Source organism: Schistocerca nitens, chromosome 9, assembly GCF_023898315.1.
Source record: "Schistocerca nitens isolate TAMUIC-IGC-003100 chromosome 9, iqSchNite1.1, whole genome shotgun sequence".
Lineage (NCBI taxonomy): Eukaryota > Metazoa > Arthropoda > Insecta > Orthoptera > Acrididae > Schistocerca > Schistocerca nitens.
Genome location: NC_064622.1, coordinates 151,169,789 through 151,193,200, shown reverse-complemented (window position 1 = coordinate 151,193,200; position 23,412 = coordinate 151,169,789). Strand labels below are relative to the sequence as shown.

The window sequence follows — 23,412 nt, the reverse complement described above, 5'->3', positions numbered from 1 at the left end:
CTGAAAAACCTAGCGCAGCTAGCCACAGTAATTGAGTGGCTCCACATCCCTATTGCTAGCTCCCAGAATCTCAGTGACTTCACGCCTGTGCTGCAAAGGTTGTTATTCAGACCTTCGATAGGTCGTCACACTGAGTGTATATGCCCTGGGGAAACTGGGAAAGCTGAGTAAGATGTGGGAGTTTTTCATCCGGGAGAAACACGGAATTTTTTTATAATTCAATGAGTTTTTTATTGTTTTAGTTTTCAGTTAAATTTTCGTAGTTTTGTCTGGTACAAACTGATACTCCAGCAAAGAATTTTACTTTAGCCTGCTGCTGCAAAATAATATTACAGCAATAAAATATAAACAAGAGAATAACACCAAAATAAAACATTAGTTGCAAAGAAAATATGCCATTTATGACAATAAAACACAGTGCACTTGCAAGCATCTGCTGATGACAGAATAATCTGTCAAAGGCTTTAGGATGAAGACTACACAATACTTTGTAACAACAAACCACTTTCGATGAGTGACATCACAACTATTTACATTTCGAACAGGTCGTGGGAAAAGATGCTGAAGGTGGTTTGAGAAGCGTTACTTTCAACGTAAATTTTCTTTTATGCAAGGTGAATTATGCTATGTTTGATCATGTGTGATGCATTTCTTAAATCAAGGAGCATTTGACTCTCATTCAAAACTTAACACTTTGAGCACAAGTCACTTAGAAAAATTTCGGACTCACGCCATTATTTAAAATTTTACTGGGACTCTTGTGTTTGATATATCTTAAAGAGTAACATATGCTGAACAAGATGAACGTTATATGTGAAAGCTTAGCTTTTCTTGTAGCGTTACCTTATGTGTGTAATTTAAACCATTATCTTTTCCTGTTTGTGTGCACCCTATTTAAGTCATGTTGCTGTTAGCTAACTGCATCACATGTCCTTGCTCTGAATAGCTGCTGTTATTGGCTGGCGAGTTCACATGATGTGAGCCATGATTAGCTGACAAAAGCACATTGCAGTCTCAATTTCAGTGCTTCAGAAGCTACCATGCTGTATTTGGTGGAATACGTATTTATACTTTCGTAATACAAAAATATGCAATGTATATGATGCTGCATGTCAAAGATCTTTCCAAAACACACATTTGTTTCTGCTGGGTTTCTAAAGTGCCGGAAAGCTCAAGGCTGGTGTATAAAACCTTTACCATTCGAAAGATTTGTATGAGTGAAAGTATATTATATCAAAATGGGGAAAAAAAATGTTCTTCCACCTGGGGTATGGTGTATTTTTAACTGTGAAGTCTGGGAAAAATACGAAATTTTTTTTCTTGTCTGCGTATAGACCTTGTTATATTATTGTGACTGGACCATGTACAAGGCTAAGTTATCAGAAATAGAATAAATACAAAGCTATGGTTTCGAGTTCATTGAAGCATGTTATCAGTTTAATGGAAGTATCATATTCTCCAATATTTAACACAAATAGGTGCACTAACCAGTTCCATTGCAGTGTGAAGGTGGCCATCGCTGTTACAGCACAGATGACAGTTCTGATTGTGAAGACAACAAAATCTGTTTGAGAACAAAAACTTTTATGATCATAGGTGGAAGTAAAAGAAATTCTTTATAAAACCCACAATTTTGGCTGTGTCATTGAAGGACATCTGGATTGTTATAACTTAGGACACTGTTTCTGAGAAGAAGATGAGTGAATCCAGCGTTGTGATACAAAAAGCTAATGTATATGTGAAATTAAAAAAGTAACACACAGAAGATAATTCTGTTGAAATTTATAGCTCACTTTTATGCATTACATGTTATACAAGGTTGCTCTGCCCTTTTGTGTTATTGCTGCTTTCCTCTTCATTAGTAGTAGAGCACTGCATCCATGTGATGAAGCATGAGTGAGTGGTATTTGTTCACCATCACACGCTGTTCCAGCAGTAGGGCATAATTCACTTTCATCAGGGAAGCATTTGCCAAGTGTGAACAAGCTTGTGTGTGTTCCATTCCACACAGGTAATGAAATGTGATAATTAGCTACATCACAATGCAGCACATGCCTGCACACATCAATGTGCTATCTGTGCAGCTATGCAGAAGCTGCATAAGCAGCTGTAGTCATTAGACAAGGTAGTATCTGTCATCTTTGATAACTTCTACCAAGCTGTGCGTAGTGTATTTGCCTCCTCTCTTGCAAACCACAGCTATGTGAACTCCACATGGACAGGATCGCAATTGCAATGCTGTAATTGGCAGCAAAATATAGTTGTGACTGTTAATTATTTTCAAACAGTTATGTGATAGTTTAAATCCAAAAATATCTTTTCCAGGTTACAAGCCTGTTACATATGAACTCAGGCAACGTAAATCTAGAAGTTACAGAGAAGACAGTTCACCTGAAAATGATGATGATTATCTATGTAAGTATCAACATTGTATTATTCTACTAAGAATGATATAACTTTATAATACTGTAAGTGTTTCATGTAGTGAGGTGGTCTTATGGTAGCTCATTTTCTGATACTAAATTTAGCTCAATTTTTCCATAATTATTGAGGAGTTTGTACTGTAATTGCTGCTATTACGTAATCCTCCTGCTACCAGTGCTGTGTGTCAAAGGACTGCTTAAAATTTTGCTTTTCTGAAACGTTTTAATTTAAGCACTTATGAGCAGTTGTAATACCCTACGATGAAATACACACTGAAGAGCCAAAGAAACTGGTACACCGCTGCCTAATGTGCGAGTCCCCTGCGAGCACGCAGAAGTGGTCCAACATGACGTAGCATAGACTCGACTAATGTCTGAAGTAGTGCTGGCGGGAACTGAGACCACTGAATGCTTCAGGGCTGTCCATAAATTTGTAAGAGTACGAGAGGGTGAAGATCTCTTCTGAACAGCACTTTGCAAGGCATCCCAGATATGCTCAATAATGTTCATGTCCGGGGAGTTTGGTATCCAGTAGAAGTGTTTAAACTCAGAAGAGTGTTCCTCGAGCCACTATGTAGCAATTCTGGACATACTGGGTATCGTACTGTCCTGCTGGAATTGCCCAACTCAGTTGGAATGCACAATGGACACGAATGGAGCAGGTGATCAGACAGGCTGTTTACATATTCGTATCTAGACGTATCAGGGGTCCAATATCACTGCAACTGAACACATCCCACACCATTACAGAGCCTTGACCAGCTTGAACAGCCCCCTGCTGACATGCAGGGTCCATGGAATCATGAGGTTGTCTCCATACCCGTACACGTCTATCTGCTTGATACAATTTCAAACAAGACTCAACTGACCAAGCAACATGTTTCCAGTCATCAACAGTCCAATGTCTGTATTGACGGGCCCAGACGAGATGTAAAGCTTTGTGTTGTGCAGTCATCAAGGGTACACGAGTGGGCCTTCAGCTCAGATAGCTCATATCAATGATGTTCATCTACATCTACATCTACATTTATACTCCGCAAGCCACCCAACGGTGTGTGGCGGAGGGCACTTTACGTGCCACTGTCATTACCTCACTTTTCTGTTCGAGTCACGTATGGTTCGCGGGAGGAACGACTGTCTGAAAGCCTCCGTGCGAGCTCGAATCTCTCTAATTTTACATTTGTGATCTCCTCTGGAGGTATAAGTAGGGGGAAGTAATATATTTGATACCTCATCCAGTAACGCACCCTCTCGAAACCTGGCGAGCAAGCTACACCACGATGCACAGCTCCTCTCTTGCAGAGGTTGAATGGTTCACATGCTGACACTTGTTAAAGGCCCAGAATTGAAATCTGCTGCAATTTGTGGAAGGGTTACACTTCTGTCATGTTGATAGATTCTCTTCAGTCGTCATTGGTTCCGTTCTTGCAGGACCTTTTTTGGGCTCCAGAAATGTCAGATTTGATGTTTTACCAGATTCCTGATATTCATGGTAAAATGGTCATATGGTAAAATCCCCACTTCATCAAAAATGGCTCTGAGCACTATGGGACTTAACATCTGAGGTTATCAGTACCCACTTCATCACTACCTCAGAGATGCTGTATCCCATCTCTCCTGTGCCAACTATAAGACCATGTTCAAACTCGTTTAAATCTTGATAACCTGCCATTGTAGCAGGAGTAACCAATCTAACAACTGCACCAGACATTGTTGTCTTATATAGGCATTGCCGACCACAGTGCCGTATTCTCCATCTTTACTTATCTCTGTATTTCAGTGTATAAACTTCCCTTTATACTCAGGTATGTAACAACAATTACGAGGGTGGGTTATGATCTGTGCATGCTAGCTCAGTCAATAAGAGCATTGCACATGGAAGGCATGGGTTCAAGTTCGGGTCCAACACAAAGTATTAATCTGCCAGAAAGTTTCAAACTTTTATTTATTGAGTTCTCCCATGTATTATTTCCGTTCAGTCATTAGAGATTACTTTGTGTATATGTTCCTCATTGTCAGTCTTCTCAATATTCCAAACCACTTCACCATTACACATCCATAAATTGCATGAAGGTTATTTTGATATTTCTTCTTGTGCTCCTAAGTCTGCATTCTAATGTGTCTGTCTAATATAGCAGGGATACAACATGTGCTTAAGGTGTGGCATGTAATGAGCAGCCCATCATAATATCTGGTCACATTTTTTGGAGCATTTTTACCATAGCATCACATGGTAGTTATTCAATGTGCACTGAATTTATGCTGTCAGAGGATGTAAGCTCTGAAACATCACAGAATGGGAACCCAAGGCTAATTCCCACATTGCCAACTGCACTTATCTGTATAATGTTTGATATTGGGGACATACAAAGGTAGTTCATAAAGTTCATACCTTTTAGAAATAGTGTGAATCTTTGAAAGTGTGCATTGGAAGTACATTTGTTTATTGTTGTCCATGAGATTCTTTTTGAGTTCAAGCACTGGACGGTATTGCTGCAAAGAAAGGGAGCAAGATGGCTTTTGTGTTGTGTAATTTATAAAATGCCAATATATGGAGACTAAAGAGTGGAAAAAATGGCTTCAATGTAGTCACACAGATCTCGACAGGGCTCCAAGGAGCAATAAGCCATTGCTGATGGAGGAACCAAGGATCATCACAAAGGTAGAAGGTTTTGTAGTGTGTGATAAGTGTATTACCATTCAAAGAATTTCAGAGGTGTTGGTACTAGTGTGAGAACAGTATACAAGATCCTCCATGATGTACTGCACTTGCCAGAAAGGTGACCACAATGGGATCCTCCATTTGTTAATACCCACACAAAGGAAGCAGCAGATGAGACCAGCAGTAAAAATGTTAAGAATGTGTGAGGATAAGAAGGATGGTTCTTTTAGCCATCTGATCACAATGGACAAATAGTGGTTTCACCATCAATATGCAGAAATGAAGGAAAGGAACAAACAGTGAAACCACAAAGACTGCTGTTCACCAAAGAAGACAAAAATGCAGTCATCTTCTGGGAAGCCAATGCTGTCTGTCTTTTGGGATTGCCAGTGACTATTCAAGAAAATGGCAGACCAGTTCACCACTAAATCTTCCTATTATTTCACCAGTGATGATGAATTTATTGCTGCAGTAAGGAAAAATTTCTACCCCACTCTCTCCCTCCCTCCCTCCCTCCCTCCAAAGACATGCATTTTATAAATGCCCATTGTAATTGCAGACTGTAAAAGTCAGAGAAATATTTCATCCTTATGCAGGCTGTTATGGACTGCAGTGTTATATGTTAACAGGCCTAGTCATTTTGGAAGCGTGTAGTGTGACGTTGTCTCAGAAGAGAGAAAACTTAGTGATACACCACTGAGTTATTGAAGTATCCAATGGCTTGTTAAACCGTAATGCCAGAATCGGTGTGTGTTGCTTCAAATCATCAGTGAAAAAATCATCAAATTCTGTGGCACTTTATTCACATGCACTTATCATCAACAGTAAAAGTGACCTGAGCTTCATTGTAAAATAAAAAATAAAAAAGTGTGATCTTTCATTTCTTCCAGTTATGGCAATCAGCCAACCATTTATGCTGTGGTGGTAATGGCAACTTAGGTATTATATGTTAAGACTGCAGTTGGACAACTGGTTTAGAATGTGATATTACAGAGTAGAAAAATCTCTGCAGTATTGTATTAGAATGAGAGGTGCAGAAGTAACAAGTTTCATGTTTCATTATGCGCAGTATGACAATCCCTTTTTAGTGTGATCGGTCTTTGTTGACTGTAAATTTAGTAAAATCTGTAAGTCCCTCATGTAGATACTGGATTCATAACTGAGGCACTGCAATTCAGAATGCCCAGGTTGCCTTGGTTTTACGCAGTTTGACTATCCACAAAAAGCTGCAGCAGGCTCCCTTTTGAACTGCTTCAAATACTGGTTTTATTTAGTTTGTTCGGTATCGGTTGGCATTCCCATAACAACTTGTGCTAAGTAGCAGTTTGGAATGTGTCATTTTATGTGTGAAGCTACACTATAGTAGTGTCTACCACCACCAGATGGCACTGCTGCTTCTCCTAGGTGGCACATTGCAGCAGCACTTGTTCTGGCTTGCAGGTACACTGATAGACACCGACAAGATAACATAGAAGCAGACAAGCATAGGTGGTGATGGACAGCATGGTTACTCTGAAGGGAGAAAATGACAGCACAAGAAGTTAGTAGCCATATGTGGGGAAACAGCACCTAGTCACAGATCTCTGTTTCGTTGGTATCAGAGTTCAGAGAGAGCAGGGACTGAGCAGAAGAATGCAAAAGCAGTGAGCATCCAGCAGCTACATGCAAACCAGACACTGCCCAGCATGCCAATGACTTGCTAATGGTGCACAAGCCAATTATGTTTGATGATCTAGAGGAACCAACAGGACTATCACAGGGAACCCTGTACACCATCATCCATGAGGATTTGAAGATGAAGTAGATATGTGCTCAGTGGGTGACCCACTCCCTCACCGTGGTGCAGAAGGGGAAGTGTGTTGAGATTGCCAACAGTTGGTACAACATTACAGTGCAGATCTAGCAAGGTTCTTTGAATGTTTGGTCAACATCGATGAGTCATGGTTTTTCCAGGAGACTCCAGAAAAGAAATACCAGTCCATGTTCTGGAAGCATACTGGGAGCCCTCATCCCAAGGAGTCACAGCTCTGACTAATTGTGCTGAAACAAATGGCAACTGTGTTCTCTGATCAGGAAGGGATACTGCAGGTGGACTGGCTCCCTTCCAATATCACCTTCAACAGTGACCGGTAATGCATTTCACTGCGCTCTCTCTGCCGACACATTCAACAATGCCACCATGGAAAATCGGGCCATGATGTTCCGCTCTGATAAGATAATGTGCAGCCATATACCAATCAACAGACCATTGCCACTGTGCATGAACTAGGATTCACTGTGCTGCCACAGCCTCCATTTTCACTGGATGTGGCTCCTAGTGACTATGCTGAATTTGATGAGTTAAAGAGGTCATGTAGGGGTACGTAGTTCAGAACTTTACCACCAGTGACACATCTCATATTGTTTTCCACCAGTGGCATTGGGGAACCCCCAAAGAATGGTTGCTACGCAAATACTGAAACTCCCAGAATGATGCAAAAGTACATGCACATTGTCAGGGAATAACTAAAATAATCTGTATGTGTGTGTTCAGTAAATGGTTCCTCAGAACACACAAAAATTGTAGTGCCAATCATTTTTGAACATACCAAAAATTGAAACTTCCTACCAGATTAAAACTGTGTGCCTGACCGAAACTCAAACTTGGGACCTTTGCCGTTCGTGGGCAAGTGCTCTACCAACTGAGCTACCTAAGCAAGACTCACGACCCGTTCTCACAGCTTTACTTCTGCCAGTACCTCATCTCCTACCTTCCAAACTTTACAGGAGCTCTCCTGCAAACCTTGCAGAATTAGCACTCCTGAAAGATAGGGTATTGCGGAGACATGGCTTAGGCACAGGCTGGGGGATGTTTCCAGAATGAGATTTTCACTCTGCAGCGGAGTGTGCATAAATATGAAACATCGTGGAAGATTAAAACGGTGTGTCGGACCGAGACTCGAATGCTGCAGAGTGAAAATCTCATTCTGGAAACATCCCCCAGGCTGTGCTAAGCCATGTCTCCGCAATATCCTTTCTTTCAGGAGTGCTAGTTCTGCAAGGTTCGCAGGAGAGCTTCTGTAAAGTTTGAAGGTAGGAGACGAGATACTGGCAGAAGTAAAGCTGTGAGGACCGCGCGTGAGTCGTGCTTCGGTAGCTCAGTTGGTAGAGCACTTGCCCGCGAAAGGCAGAGGTCCCGAGTTCGAGTCTCGGTCCGGCACACAGTTTTAATCTGCCAGTAAGTTTCTTATCAGTGCACACTCCGCTGCAGAGTGAAAATCTTATTCGGATCCCAAAAATTCTCAACAAACTGGAGTGAAATATTCAAGAAATACCTGTAAAACTTTTTCTCATAGCATAGTCACAAAATAATTAGAGCCAACACGTCAGGATGAATCAAAAAGTACTACTTCGTGTACTTACAACTCACACAAAGACCATGATGAAAAAATAGAGAATTTTGAAGTTGTACATAAAGATTTTTACAGTGCTTTCCCAAGTACCAACTCTGTGGATGGAATAGGAAATGGAAATTTTATTTAGGTACACTATATACCCTCCACCACATGGGTTATGGTACTTAAGGACTGTTGTTGTTACTGTTGTGGGCTTCAGTCTGAAGACTGTTTTGATGCAGTTTTCCATGCTACTCTAGCCTGTGCAAACCTCTTCACCTCCAAATAATTACTGCAATGTACATACATTTAAACGTGCTTACTGTAGTCATCTCTTCGTCTCCAACTACAATTTTTACCACTCGCGTTCCGCATCAGTACTGAAGTGGTGGTCCATTGATATTTCAAAAGGTTTCCTATCAATTGATCCCTTCTTTTAGTCTACATGTACGTCTATGTAGATACTCCACAAGCCACTGTACAGTTCATGGTGAAGGGTATGCTTGTACTACTAGTCATTTGCTGTCCTGTTCCACTTGCAAATAGAGTGAGGGAGAAAATGCTATGTATATGCCTCTGTACAGCCAAATTTCTCACATCGTATCTTTGTGGTCCTTAAGCGCAATGTATGTTGGCAGCATCAGAATCATTGTGCATTCAGCTTCAAATGCCAATTCTCTAAATTTACCCAGTAGTGTTCCTCAAAAAGAATGTCACCTTCCTTCTAGTGATTCCCATTTGAGTTCCTGAAGCATCTTCATAACAAGTGTTGTTTGAACCTACCAGTAACAAATCTAGCAGCCTGCCTCTGAATTGCTTCGATGTCCTCCTTCAGTCCAACCTGATACGGGTTCCAAACACTCAAGCTGTATTCAAGAATAGGTCGCACCAGTGCCCTATATATCGTCTCCATTGCAGATGAACTTTCCTAAGCTGTACCAAGCTGTGACACAAATTTCCTCTCCCCAGTTAAGTTCAGTACCTCCTCATTACTAATGTGATGTATCCATCTAATCTTCTGTTCTCTTCTTGTGTGAATTCTTTATTGGTCATGTTTCACTTCTACAACAAGGTTACACTCCAGACAAATACATTCAGAAGGGACTTCCTAAAACTTAAATCCATGAAATTCTTGTGTTCAGAACTGCTTTCTTGCCGTTGCCAGTCTTTCTTTTATATCCTCCCAATTTTGGCCCTCATCAGTTATAAAACTGTCCAAATAGTAAAACTCATCTACAACTTTAAGTATGTCTTTTCCTAATCTCTTTTCCTCAGCATCGCATGATTTTTATCCTCGTTTTGCTTTTGTCACTATTCATCTTATATCCTCCTCCTATGATGCTGTTCATTCCATTAAAATGCTCTTCCAAGTACTTTACTCTCTCTGACATGATTAAAATATCATTGCCAAACGCCAAAGCTATTATTTTTTCTCCTTCAACTTTAACTTCTTCTCTAAATGTTCTTTTGGGTTTCTTTACAAATTGAATAAAATCAGGGATAGGCTACCACTCTGTCTCAGTCCCTTCTCAACCAAGCTTTCTTTCCATGCCTCTCAACTCTTATAACTGCCATCTGGTTTCTGAATAAGTTGTAAATAACCTTTCACTCCCTTTTACCCCCTTCTACATTCAGCATTTCGAACAGTGTAGACTTGCCTTTCCTTAACCTGCCTTCTAAGAGCAGTCAAAGGATCAGTGTTGTCTTGCATGTTCCTACATTTCTGAACCACAACTGATCTAGCCCAAAATTGGCTCTTCATGTTTTCTCCACTCTGCTGTGTTGGTATTTTGCAGCCATGACTTGTTAAACTGATAGTTCAGTAATATGAGTTGGAATCCAAAATTTTCGGGACTGGTGCTGCCATCTGGAAAGTAGGAGTAGTAGGTCTTTGCACCACTAGGTTGCGAGCTGTGTATCTGATGAGTCAGTGTGCAGAGTGGCATTCAGCTGGGAGGATGTGTTGCATGTCCACAGTGATTTCTATAATACTCTGTGTTTGGTGTGTGGTGATTTTATAACGGATCTGCGAACAGAACAGCGCATGTGTATCAAATTCTGTGCGAATCTCGGGAATAGTGCTACGGAGACCCTTGCAATGATTCAACAACTGTGTGGGGGACAGAGCGTGAGCCGTATGTGTGTGTTTGAGTGGCATGCTCGGTTCAAGGCCGGCTGTACAGACATTGAAGATGATCCTCACACTGGATGGCCCGCTAGCTGCACAACGCCAGACATTGTTGCCAAACATCAACAATTGGTTCGTGCAGATCAACGTCGAACCGTGCAAGACCTTGCGGATGATGTGAGTATTGGTTATGGGACATGTCAACGGATGTTGACCGATGAATTGGGCATGTATCGTGTCGCCGCAAAATTTGCGCCAAGGATCTTGACTGCCGATGATCATGGGATAGGTGATGCTTGTGACCAGACTCGAGTAGGTCATGGTGGGAGGATGCATGTGACAGGCCTTGCAACTGGGTCTGTTACAAGGATATGAGCCCTGAGGCAAGGTATTGGGAGCAAGGCTTGAGTAGGGGTGGATTAGGATATTTTGTAGGGCTGGTGGGTTGCAGAATACCCCTGTGAGAAGAGTGGGAAGGATAATGGGTACTACATTTCTCATTTTTGAAATGTGCACAGACCTTCGTCAGAGTGCGTCTGATGATCCAACCTTCTTGTCACGGGTTATCACCAGCGACGAGAGCTGGATTTACAGTTATGACCCAGAGTCAAAGCCACAATCATCCTTGTGGAAGAGCCCGGTCTCTCCAAGACCCATAAAAGCGAGACAGGTGAAGAGCAAAGTGAACAGCATGATGATCATTTTCTTTGATACCAAGGGAATTGTGCACAAAGAAGTCATCCCACCCAACAAAACAGTGAATTCCACATATTAATCTGACATTTTGCGACAGCTCTTTGAAAATGTGCGGCAACGATGGCCCGAACTTTGGCGTTAAGGGAACTGGCTGCTGCATCACCACAGTGTGCCCTGTCACAAGTCCTTGCTCACCAGGACCTTTTTGGCAAAAAAACAACGTGGTGGTTGTACCCCACCCACCGTACTCGACAGATTTGGCACCTTGCAACTTAGCGCTATTCCCAAAACTGAAACTCAAGTTGAAAGGCCGTCAGTTCGACATTGTAGAGAGGATTCAAGAAACATCGCTGGTGGTGATAAACACCCTCAAAGAACAGGACTTGCAGAAAATGTTCGACCAGTGGCAGAAGCGCTGGGAACGGTGTGTACATACAGATGGGAGCTACTTTGAGCGTGATGGTGACCATTAGTCCAAATCTACATCTACATCTACATCTATACTCCGCGAGCCACCTTACGGCGTGTGGCGGAGGGTACTTATTGTACCACTATCTGATCCCCCCTTCCCTGTTCCATTCACGAATTGTGCGTGGGAAGAACGACTGCTTGTAAGTCTCCGTATTTGCTCTAATTTCTCGGATCTTTTCGTTGTGATCATTACGCGAGATATATGTGGGCGGTAGTAATATGTTGCCCATCTCTTCCCGGAATGTGCTCCCTCGTAATTTCGATAATAAACCTCTCCGTATTGCGTAACGCCTTTCTTGAAGTGTCCGCCACTGGAGCTTGTTCAGCATCTCCGTAACGCTCTCGCGCTGACTAAATGTCCCCATGACGAATCGCGCTGCTTTTCGCTGGATCATGTCTATCTCTTCTATTAATCCAACCTGGTAAGGGTCCCATACTGATGAGCAATACTCAAGAATCGGACGAACAATCGTTTTGTAAGCTACTTCTTTCGTCGATGAGTCACATTTTCTTAGAATTCTTCCTATGAATCTCAACCTGGCGCCTGCTTTTCCCACTATTTGTTTTATGTGATCATTCCACTTCAGATCGCTCCGGATAGTAACTCCTAAGTATTTTACGGTCGTTACCGCTTCCAATGATTTACCACCTATGGCATAATCGTACTGGAATGGATTTCTGCCCCTATGTATGCGCATTATATTACATTTATCTACGTTTAGGGAAAGCTGCCAGCTGTCGCACCATTCATTAATCCTCTGCAGGTCTTCCTGGAGTATGTACGAGTCTTCTGATGTTGCTACTTTCTTGTAGATAACTGTGTCATCTGCAAATAGCCTCACGGAGCTACCGATGTTGTCAACTAAGTCATTTATGTATATTGTAAACAATAAAGGTCCTATCACGCTTCCTTGCGGTACTCCTGAAATTACCTCTACATCTGCAGATTTTGAACCATTAAGAATGACATGTTGTGTTCTTTCTTCTAGGAAATCCTGAATCCAATCACAAACCTGGTCCGATATTCTGTAAGCTCGTATTTTTTTCACTAAACGTAAGTGCGGAACCGTATCAAATGCCTTCCTGAAGTCCAGGAATACGGCATCAATCTGCTCGCCAGTGTCTACGGCACTGTGAATTTCTTGGACAAATAGGGCGAGCTGAGTTTCACATGATCTCTGTTTGCGGAATCCATGTTGGTTATGATGAAGGAGATTTGTATTATCTAAGAACGTCATAATACGAGAACATAAAACATGTTCCATTATTCTACAACAGATTGACGTAAGCGAAATAGGTCTATAATTATTCGCATCTGATTTATGACCCTTCTTGAAAATGGGAACGACCTGCGCTTTCTTCCAGTCTCTAGGTACTTTACGTTCTTCCAGAGATCTACGATAAATTGCTGATAGAAAGGGGGCAAGTTCTTTAGCATAATCACTGTAGAATCTTACGGGTATCTCGTCTGGTCCGGATGCTTTTCCGCTACTAAGTGATAGCAGTTGTTTTTCAATTCCGATATCGTTTATTTCAATATTTTCCATTTTGGCGTCCGTGCGACGGCTGAAGTCAGGGACCGTGTTACGATTTTCCGCAGTGAAACAGTTTCGGAACACTGAATTCAGTATTTCTGCCTTTCTTCGGTCGTCCTCTGTTTCGGTGCCATCGTGGTCAACGAGTGACTGAATAGGGGATTTAGATCCGCTTACTGATTTTACATATGACCAAAACTTTTTAGGGTTCTTGTTTAGATTGTTTGCCAATGTTTTATGTTCGAATTCGTTGAATGCTTCTCTCATTGCTCTCTTTACGCTCTTTTTCGCTTCGTTCAGCTTTTCCTTATCAGCTATGATTCGACTACTCTTAAACCTATGATGAAGCTTTCTTTGTTTCCGTAGTACCTTTCGTACATGATTGTTATACCACGGTGGATCTTTCCCCTCGCTTTGGACCTTAGTCGGTACGAACTTATCTAAGGCGTACTGGACGATGTTTCTGAATTTTTTCCATTTTTGTTCCACATCCTCTTCCTCAGAAATGAACGTTTGATGGTGGTCACTCAGATATTCTGCGATTTGTGCCCTATCACTCTTGTTAAGCAAATATATTTTCCTTCCTTTCTTGGCATTTCTTATTACACTTGTAGTCATTGATGCAACCACTGACTTATGATCACTGATACCCTCTTCTACATTCACGGAGTCGAAAAGTTCCGGTCTATTTGTTGCTATGAGGTCTAAAACGTTAGCTTCACGAGTTGGTTCTCTAACTATCTGCTTGAAGTAATTCTCAGACAAGGCAGTCAGGATAATGTCACAAGAGTCTCTGTCCCTGGCTCCAGTTCTGATTGTGTGACTATCCCATTCTATACCTGGTAGATTGAAGTCTCCCCCTATTACAATAGTATGATCACGAAACTTCTTCACGACGTTCTGCAGGTTCTCTCTGAGGCGCTCAACTACTACGGTTGCTGATGCAGGTGGTCTATAGAAGCATCCGACTATCATATCTGACCCACCTTTGATACTTAACTTAACCCAGATTATTTCACATTCGCATTCGCTAATAACTTCACTGGATATTATTGAATTCTTTACTGCTATAAATACTCCTCCACCATTGGCGTTTATCGTATCCTTGCGGTATATATTCCATTCTGTGTCTAGGATTTCGTTACTGTTCACTTCCGGTTTTAACCAACTTTCCGTTCCTAATACTATATGCGCACTATTTCCTTCAATAAGCGATACTAATTCAGGAACCTTGCCCTGGATACTCCTGCAGTTTACCAATATTACGTTAACTTTTCCTGTTTTTGGTCTCTGAGGATGGACGTTCTTTATCAACGATGCTGATGTTCTCTCTGGTAAGCCGTCAGGTATTTTATCGTTTCGCCCAAGGGGGGGTCCCTCTAACCTAAAAAACCCCCGTGTGCACGCCACACGTACTCTGCTACCCTAGTAGCTGCTTCCGGTGTGTAGTGCACGCCTGACCTGTCTAGGGGGGCCCTACAGTTCTCCACCCAATAACGGAGGTCGATGAATTTGCAACCATTATAGTCGCAGAGTCGTCTGAGCCTCTGGTTTAGACCCTCCACACGGCTCCAAACCAGAGGACCGCGATCGACCCTGGGCACTATGCTGCAGATATTAAGCTCAGCTTGCACTCCGCGTGCGATGCTGGTTGTCTTCACCAAATCAGCCAGCCGCCGGAAGGAACCATGGCCTCAGAACCCAAGCGGCAGGCGTCATTCGTTCCGACATGTGCTACTATCTGCAGCCGGTTACACCCAGTGCGTTCAATAGCTGCCGGAAGGGCCTCCTCCACATTACGGACGAGACCCCCCGGCAAGCACACCGAGTGCACACTGGCATTCTTCCCCGACCTACCCGCTATTTTCCTGAGGGGCTCCATAACCCGCCTAACGTTGGAGCTCCCTATAACTAATAGGCCCGCCCTCTGTGACTGTCGGGACCTTGCCGGAGAATCGGCCACTGGCCCAACAGGCGAGGCATCCTGTGGTGGCTCGGAAACGATGTCATCACCACTAGGAAGCACCCCGTACCTGTTGGAAAGGGGTAAGGCAGCTGCCACGCGGCCAGATCCCACCTTTGCCTTTCGGCCAGGCACGCGCGAGCCCACCACTGTCCGCCATTCACCCTGGAGTGATGGCTGACCGGTAAGATGCTCACTGCCGGAAGACGCAGCGACATCAGGGGTTCCATGTGATTCCAAGGCCACCGAAGTAGGCATAGGTCTCACCACAGTTGCCCCAACGCCACTACGAGCCGACACCTGCGCCTCGAGCTCGATGAGCCTAACAGACAAAGCCTCCACCTGCCCCCGAAGAGTGGCCAATTCTCCTTGCGTCCGCTCACAACAACCACAGTCCCTACACATGACTATGTTTACCCTACTCTATACAGTGACAAATTCCCAAGATAATCTTCTGATGAGCTACTCTGATAATCAAGAAACACTCACTGAAATACGAGACGCGAAAACTACGCTAGGTTTTCCCAGAAAAACTATTTAAAAGCTAAGCGCAGCAAATAAGTACAAAATAAATTTCTCTCCTAACGATCAAGAACTGTTAGTTTCTATGCAGAGCAGATAAACACAAATAGAATCCCTTCCTTAGTGGAAGGTCGTAAACAAAATGCAAAATAAATGCTTTATACAAACAGTACTCGCTGCTGCTGGTGCTCTCGCTCTGGCTGTCACAAGACAACTGCTGATTCAAGTGACTAGTGGCTAACGGCCGCGAAACAAACAAAAGACGGTTTTAGGGCGCTTTCTGTTCTAAACGATCAAGAAAACACTAAGAAATCTAACACGAAAACTACGTAAAGTTTTATCAAGAACTGTTAGTTACTATGCAGAGCAGATAAACACTAATAGAATCCCTTCCTTAGTGGAAGGTCGTAAACAAAATGCAAAATAAACGCTTTATACAAACAGTACTCGCTGCTGCTGGTGCTCTCGCTCTGGCTGTCACAAGACAACATAAGGTTTTCAACAGATGGCAGCACCAGTCCCGAAAATTTTGGATATCAACTTGTATTCACACCTGTCAGCACTTGCTTTTTTCATAATTTGAATTATAACATTCTTCCTGAGGCTGAGAGTATTTCACCTGTCTCATGTATCTTACATACTAGGTGTAATAGTTTTTTCATGGCTGTCTTCCAAAGATTTCAGTAGTTCTGACTGATTATTGTCTACTCCTGGAGCCTCGTTTCAACTTAAGTCTTTCAGTGCTCTGTCTGTGTCTTCTTGCAGTATCATATCTCCCACCTCATCTTTGTCTCTGTCCTCTTCTCTTTCTATAACACTGCCTTCAGTTCATTTCCATTGTACAGTCTCTCTGTGTACTCCTTCCACCTTTGAGTTTTCCCTTCTTTCCATCTGAGATCTGAATACTCATTCAGCTGCTGCTCCTTTCTCTAACATGTCTTCAATTTTTGTATAGCTGATCTGTGCTCCTGTGTCAATAAGTAGTTTGATGTGTCTCCCACGATATACAGCACCTACCGTGAAGTCATTTTCGGTCTGATTTTCACTGGAACTAACAGGAATCACTGTCCGTGGCAAGGGGCAGATGGAGTGGTGGCCTGTACGTCCTTGTACTTGCTTAAAGATCTGGCAGATTTTCTGTTGTTCGCATTTCCTTTCTTCTTGTTGCGACAATCTCTCAAAACATGGCCCTGCATCCCGCAATGATAGCAGATTCGATTCTCTTTACAATCCTTACGCTTGTGACCCAGCTTACTGCACCTGTAGCATTGTACTGTTGTGTTGAAAACGCTGTGTTCTTGTTTCTGCATCTCATTTGGTCATTTTAGTGCTTCAACGTAAACAACAGCTGACTCTACTGCTTCCTGAAATGTTTTTCATTGTGCCAATCTAACAGCTTTGCTTACTTCCTCTCTGTGCAGCCCATGAATGAATGTATGCGAGGCTCTCTGGTTGGCTTCGAACAACTGAATGTGATTTTCATTTTCATCTTGTAGTAACTCGTACGTTTGAGCATTGATGTTTCAAATTCTGTTGGCAACTGGCTAGATAGATTCATCTCGTTGCACTCGCAAACTGTAAAGCTGCTCTCTGTAAAATTTGATCACGTTTTTACATTTAAATCTCTGAACAACAATTGTTCTAAACTCATTGTAATGTCTGTTTTCATGCAAGTAGGCTCCGTGCTAATGAAATCTTGTGCTGCTCCCTGAATTCTTAGTTTGGCAACCACTAGCTTATCGGAATCAGTCCATGACCGTAACAGGGCGGCACCTTCACATCATCTTCAGGTTTCCCGCTGAAGACTGGTACTGATGGGAATAATAAAAATTCTTTATTGTAGTTGTACCTGTACTGCATGAACTATCATTTGACAAGTCTTTTGGCATGTTATATTTGCTTCTTTCTGCTTTTAACTGCTGAATCTCTTCTTGCAGTTCATTAATAACAGTTTGTAGATAGACAACATTACTCTGACTGGATTGTGACATTTCGTCTAATTTAATGCCAACAAGTCACTCAAATGTAAAATAAAAATCCATCTCTGCCTTCCATATTCTAGCCAAACTGGAGTAAACCAACCTGAATTCCAGCATTGGATGTCCCTGCATAGTCGGAAGATGTTCATGCTGTTGCTGCTGCTCAAAGTTAACATTGTGCTGCACCTCTTCAGGACTGTAGATTTTCCATAATTATCCCCATGCTGACACCACTTCTATAAGGGGGTAGTTTGTGTTGTTGCCCCGGCTGATGATTACACGAATATTTTGTCAGATTTTTAAGTGGTGGGTCCTTGAGGTGCGGCAATATGCTAACACCAAGAAATAAGTTTAAACAGTTTTATTAACAAAGGCGGATTATAAAACATGCACGCTACACACATCCATCATCACTGTGTCTGACACCCTAACTATGGTTGTATTGAAAGTCTCCATGATGAACTAAGAAAAGAGACATATTCACACCCGAGGCCATGCTAGTTAATATGGTGCACTGAGGATGGACGCACAATCTGTTCAATGAAAACTGTGTGGTTAGTAATGGTTCTTTGCATATTCTTTAATACGATAATTTCATTAGAGAGGTTCGTTGAATCTATACTGGACTGTTGTTCAAGAGCTAATATTTTGCCTTTAAGTTCCGGTAGATCACGACTAGCCACGTACCAAATACAGTATGAAGGATACTCCCTCCAAAATCAAACCAGGCACGTTTACGCCTAATTAAAGTTTTGTGTGGCAAAAGCTTTAAGAAACAGCAAATCTCTTGTTCATAATTAGCAAATGTATACTCTACCTGCATTTTGGCTGTGATCCAGTTATTATACCAAGATATACCATTTCCAAAATTGTATCATTACCCTTAACAGAACGAATTACATCAATTTGCTTCTTTACAGAATCGAACTGTTGCTGGATTTCACTCAGATTGTACTTGAGTACAAGTTTCGCTTTACTTGTTGAAACTACCATGTCTGATCATGGTTCCAACAAAACATCTGTACTCTGTGGTACTATTACTACAGCATTAGTAGAATACTCTATCTTAGCAAACATTAGAAGAAAAATGAACATGGTTAATTAATTCTAAATAGTAGAGTTAACAATGAACATAAAATAAATGAGTTTCTTGTGGTAACCTGTGGAATAAAAGGTTTAGTTTCACTTGTGCACTCGTGCAATAGCTTCAGTACTAAATTTTCACAACACATTCACATAAACACATGGCTGAAATAAACACACAAATTGCACTCTCACACTCTACACATATTTATGCAGATTGTAGTGGTGTCTGGAACAGGTTCGCTCAGAACGTGGCGATGCCTCGGCCTCGAAGTCTGGACTGCGACCTCGCGATTCTTGCTTCCTGGGTTTGAGAACAGCAGGTCTGATTCGGTCAGTCCTCGTCGTCTTGTGATATTACACGAAATCTACCCAGAAATGGCTTTACACGATTGGCATGAATGACAATCGAATGAAAGGGCAGTTGGAGCTTAAGAGTGACTGGCGAGAACACCTCCAAGATATGATCCTTTTCAGAACTTCTTAAACTTATTGACTCGACTCTTCTTTAACACCACGCTGCTCAGATACACAAGATCTCCAACTTGATACCATGGCATTGCTGCTTGGCAGTCATGTTGTCTTGCTTTCTAAAGAAAGAATTGATGATTTCACTGTTTCGCTCCCCTCCATGCTTCCTTTAGCTTGCATGCTAGATCACTTACGTGTTCATTGCTGATTCCGGCAGTCGATCGTGCAAAGTCCAAGGGTGAATGCATTCTTCTTCCATAGACAATCTCATGTGGATTTAGGCCAGTTGAGCTGTGCATTTTGGCATTGAAACAACTTACCAAGTACGGTAAACAGACATGCCAATTGTTGTGTTTGCTGCTGACATAATGGCTAACCATTTTAATGATTGTTCTGTGGACTCACTCGACTCTTCCATTTCCTTCAGGGTGTGCTGGTGTAGTCCTTAACTGAGTTATTTGCATGAGCTTACAAGTCTGTTTAAGTAATTCACTCATAAAATTTGTTCCTTGATCACTAATTATACTTAATGGTGATCCAAACTTAATAATCCATTCTTTTACAAAAACTTTAGCTATAGTCTCAGTGCTCTGATCAGGTATTGGCATCATGAGACGGTATCTAGATAAATGATGTAACATTGTCAATATGTATTTGTTTCCATCTGTAGTCTTGGGCAATGGTCCTACAACATCTAGTTCTACTTGTTCAAATGGTTCACTTGTCTCTGGCAATTCTTGCAATGGCGCTCTACTTTTTTCTACATTATTTCATCTGTTACAGGAATCACATTGTGAAACATACTCGAAAACGTCAGCTTTGCGGCTCGGCCACCTAATCATTTGGGCTATGTTAATGTTTGTTGCTTTTTTACCGCAATGTCCTGACAATAAAGAATCGTGTTGTTCTCTCATGATTTGCTCTTTCATGCTTTCTGGAATAACTAGGGGGTTTCCTTTACTAGTGATTTTCTACAATAATCCATCTATTTCAACAAAATGTTGATCATTTTTCCATAATTTGAAATGTGGATCTTCTTAATGAGCTGCCTTTAACTCTTCTTCTCGACTTGTTGTAACACATTGTCTTTTCAGCTCGTTGCGTCAACGTTCACATGTTGTTTACCAGGTTGGTGAATAACCTTAAATTGGTACTCACTCAGTCTTAATGCCCATCTTGTTAATCTGGAACTTGGATTCTTTAAGCTCAATAACCATTTAAGTGTGGCATGACCTGTAATAACTGTAAATTCTCTTCCTGTTAAGAAACATCTGTTATGTGTTGTACCAAAAACAAATGATTTGTTGATTTGTCTGGAAGCAAATGAGATTGGATGTTCATGACTATCAACTTCATGAGACAAGATTGCACCTATGGCAAAATTGTATGCATCTAATAAAAGGTTTACTGAAATCCAGATAGGCTAACATTGGGACTGTGGTTAGAGCAGTTTTAAGTTCTCCCATTGCCTTTTTCCATTCTGTTGACCAATGATATGTGGCCCCTTTTTTCGGTAGCTTTATTCACATAACTGGCTATAAAGCGTCTGTAGAAATTTGACAATCCCAAGAATGATTTTAGTTCTTTCAAATTCTGTGGTCCGGGAAAATTCTTTACATCTTCACTTAATTTTGGATCAGGTCAAACACCTTCACTGGTTATAACATGACCAAGATAGTTCACTTTGTGCAAAATGACATTTATTTATTGACGAAGACGGGTTTGTGCTTATTATACGCCCAAAAAGACCTTTAGACTCTCCAGTATGCTGCTTCATGTTTTCACCAAAAATTATTACATCATCAAGATAAACAAGTGCTTGAGTTGGGGTGAGCCCTCCTAAAACTGAATCCATCAGGTGTTAAAATGTAGCTGGAGCATTACAAAGTCCAAATGGCATATGAAGATACTTGTATACTCCTGTTGCAGTTACAAATGAATTTTTGTTAAATCATCTGAATGAACTGTTAACTGGTGATAACCACTTGTTAAATCACATACTGAAGAAATTCAACATCTACCCAAGTTATCCAAGGTTTCCACTAAATTTGGTAAGGGGTAAATGTCGGGTGTGGTCACAGCATTCAAAGATAATCAACACAAAAACGGAACTGTGGTTCTCCAGAAATTGGTTTCTTCTTTACAATTAAAACAGGCAAACACCACAGTGGGTCTGAAGGATCTCTCGGTTTTATAATTCCGGCTTTTAATTGTTCTTTCACCATGTCTTCTACGAACTCTCTTTGACTGAATGGTATTTGGTAAGGTTTCTGTGTGATTGGAGCTGCATTCATTGTATGAATATGATGCTGAACCAAATGAGTGACAGGTAAATTTGCACGTTCTTGGAATAAATCTGCATAATCCAAAAAAACAGGCGCTAAAATCTTCTGTTCATCAGCTGCCAAATGTTTTATCTTCTTCCAAATCTTGCGCTTCAGTTCAATATTAACTTCGTCTCCTCATTGCAATGTTGCGGTACTGTTACAAAAATCTGTGGTTGTAACTGCAGCATTTGTTACCTCATCTGGAATCTGTATTATGTCACTGTTACTTACACTCGAAACCCCAGCAAATTTCGTTCCTCATGTCAAAACAACATCCTCACTGCTCATATTTGTTATTGTAACTGGGACTTTGGCAACCTTCCATTGCTCTTCTTCTGGTCTTTAAGCAACTCCGTGCCCGGGCCCGCTACCTAATCAAATTTCAGAAATGGATTTGCTGGGAATGATATGTAGCTGCCATAGGACCCCCCACCCCCTCTTCACAAGTCTGGGCGAAACTCCAGCGAATTTTTGGCCACCATCCTCCCACCGGGGTTGCAGGAATTTATGTACATGGTGTCATCATTACCAATCCGGACTTTGTCGCAGAAAATTTTGCTCAACACTTTGATCAAGCTTCGGCATCGGCTCAGTATCCGCCCACGTTCCTTCTCCTGAAAGAGCATTCAGAACAACTGCCTTTGTGTTTTTTTTTCTCACTGCTCAGAACCGTATAACGCCCCATTTAGCGAGTGGGAATTTGCCAGTGCCCTCGGCCTTTGTCCTGACACGTCTCCTGGACCGTATTGGATACATAACCAAATGCTCCAACACTTATCGGTGGCTGGCCACCATCGTATATTGACCCTCTTCAACCGTCTGTGGGGTGAGGGAGTATTTCCTATCTAGTGGCAGGAAAGCATTGTTGTTCCTGTGTTAAAGCCAGGGAAGCCGCCTCTTTAGTTGGATCGCTACCGTCCAATTAGCCTTACCAACACCCTCTGCAAGCTCCTTGAACGCATGAGAGTCAACGGCTGTTTTGCATCCTTGAATCTCACGGCCTTTTGCCATTGACTCAGTGGTTTTTGCTGTGGCCGCTCTTATGGTGGATAAGTTAGTGCCCCTAGAGTCTGCTATCCGGTCGGCTTTAGCCCATTGGCAACACCTCCTTGCAGTCTTCTTTGTGCTGCATAAAGCCTATGACACCACCTGGCGCCACCACATCCTCACCACCCTTCACAAATGGGGCCTTCGTGACGCTCTGCCCGTTTTTATCCATAATTTTCTTTCTTGTCACTCTTTCTCAGGTCCAGGTTGGCTCCTCCTACAGCTCTCCCCATCGGCAAGAAAATGAGGTTCCACAGTGTTCGGTTCTGAGTGTCCCTCTCTTTCTCATACCCATTAATGGTCTAGTGACAGCTGTTGGGCCGACAGTGTCCCCTTCTTTGTCTGCTGACAATTTTTGTATCTACCTTGCCTCCTCCGTAATGGGTGCTGCAGAATGCCGTCTACAGGGGACAATCTGTCGGGCCCACTCATGGGTTCTCTACCATGGCTTTCAGTTTTCAGCGGCCAAGACTTGTCATGCATTTCTGCTGTCACCTTACAGTCCATCCCCATCCAAAACTGTTCCTCGATGGCCAGCCCCTCGAGGTGGCGGACACCCATCACTTCCTGGGTCTGGTCTTCGATGCCCAGTTGACATGGCTCCCTCACCTTTGCCAGCTGAAGAGGATGTACTGGTCCCATCTCAATGTTCTTAGGTGTCTGTGCAATACCACCTGGGGTGCAGACTGCTCTGTTCTCCTGCGATTGTATCAAGCATTAGTCCAGTCTCG

General features: G+C 42.2%; 1 protein-coding gene across 1 annotated transcript in view; it reads left to right on the top strand.

The window, feature by feature from the left end:
* Positions 1-23,412, top strand: part of LOC126203915 (histone-lysine N-methyltransferase PRDM9-like) — a 302,991-nt gene that overhangs the window by 101,017 nt on the left and 178,562 nt on the right. The window contains exon 3 of the mRNA XM_049938306.1: positions 2,326-2,415. The gene's annotated coding sequence lies outside the window, so the exon portion shown is untranslated. The remainder of the gene's footprint in view (positions 1-2,325; positions 2,416-23,412) is intronic.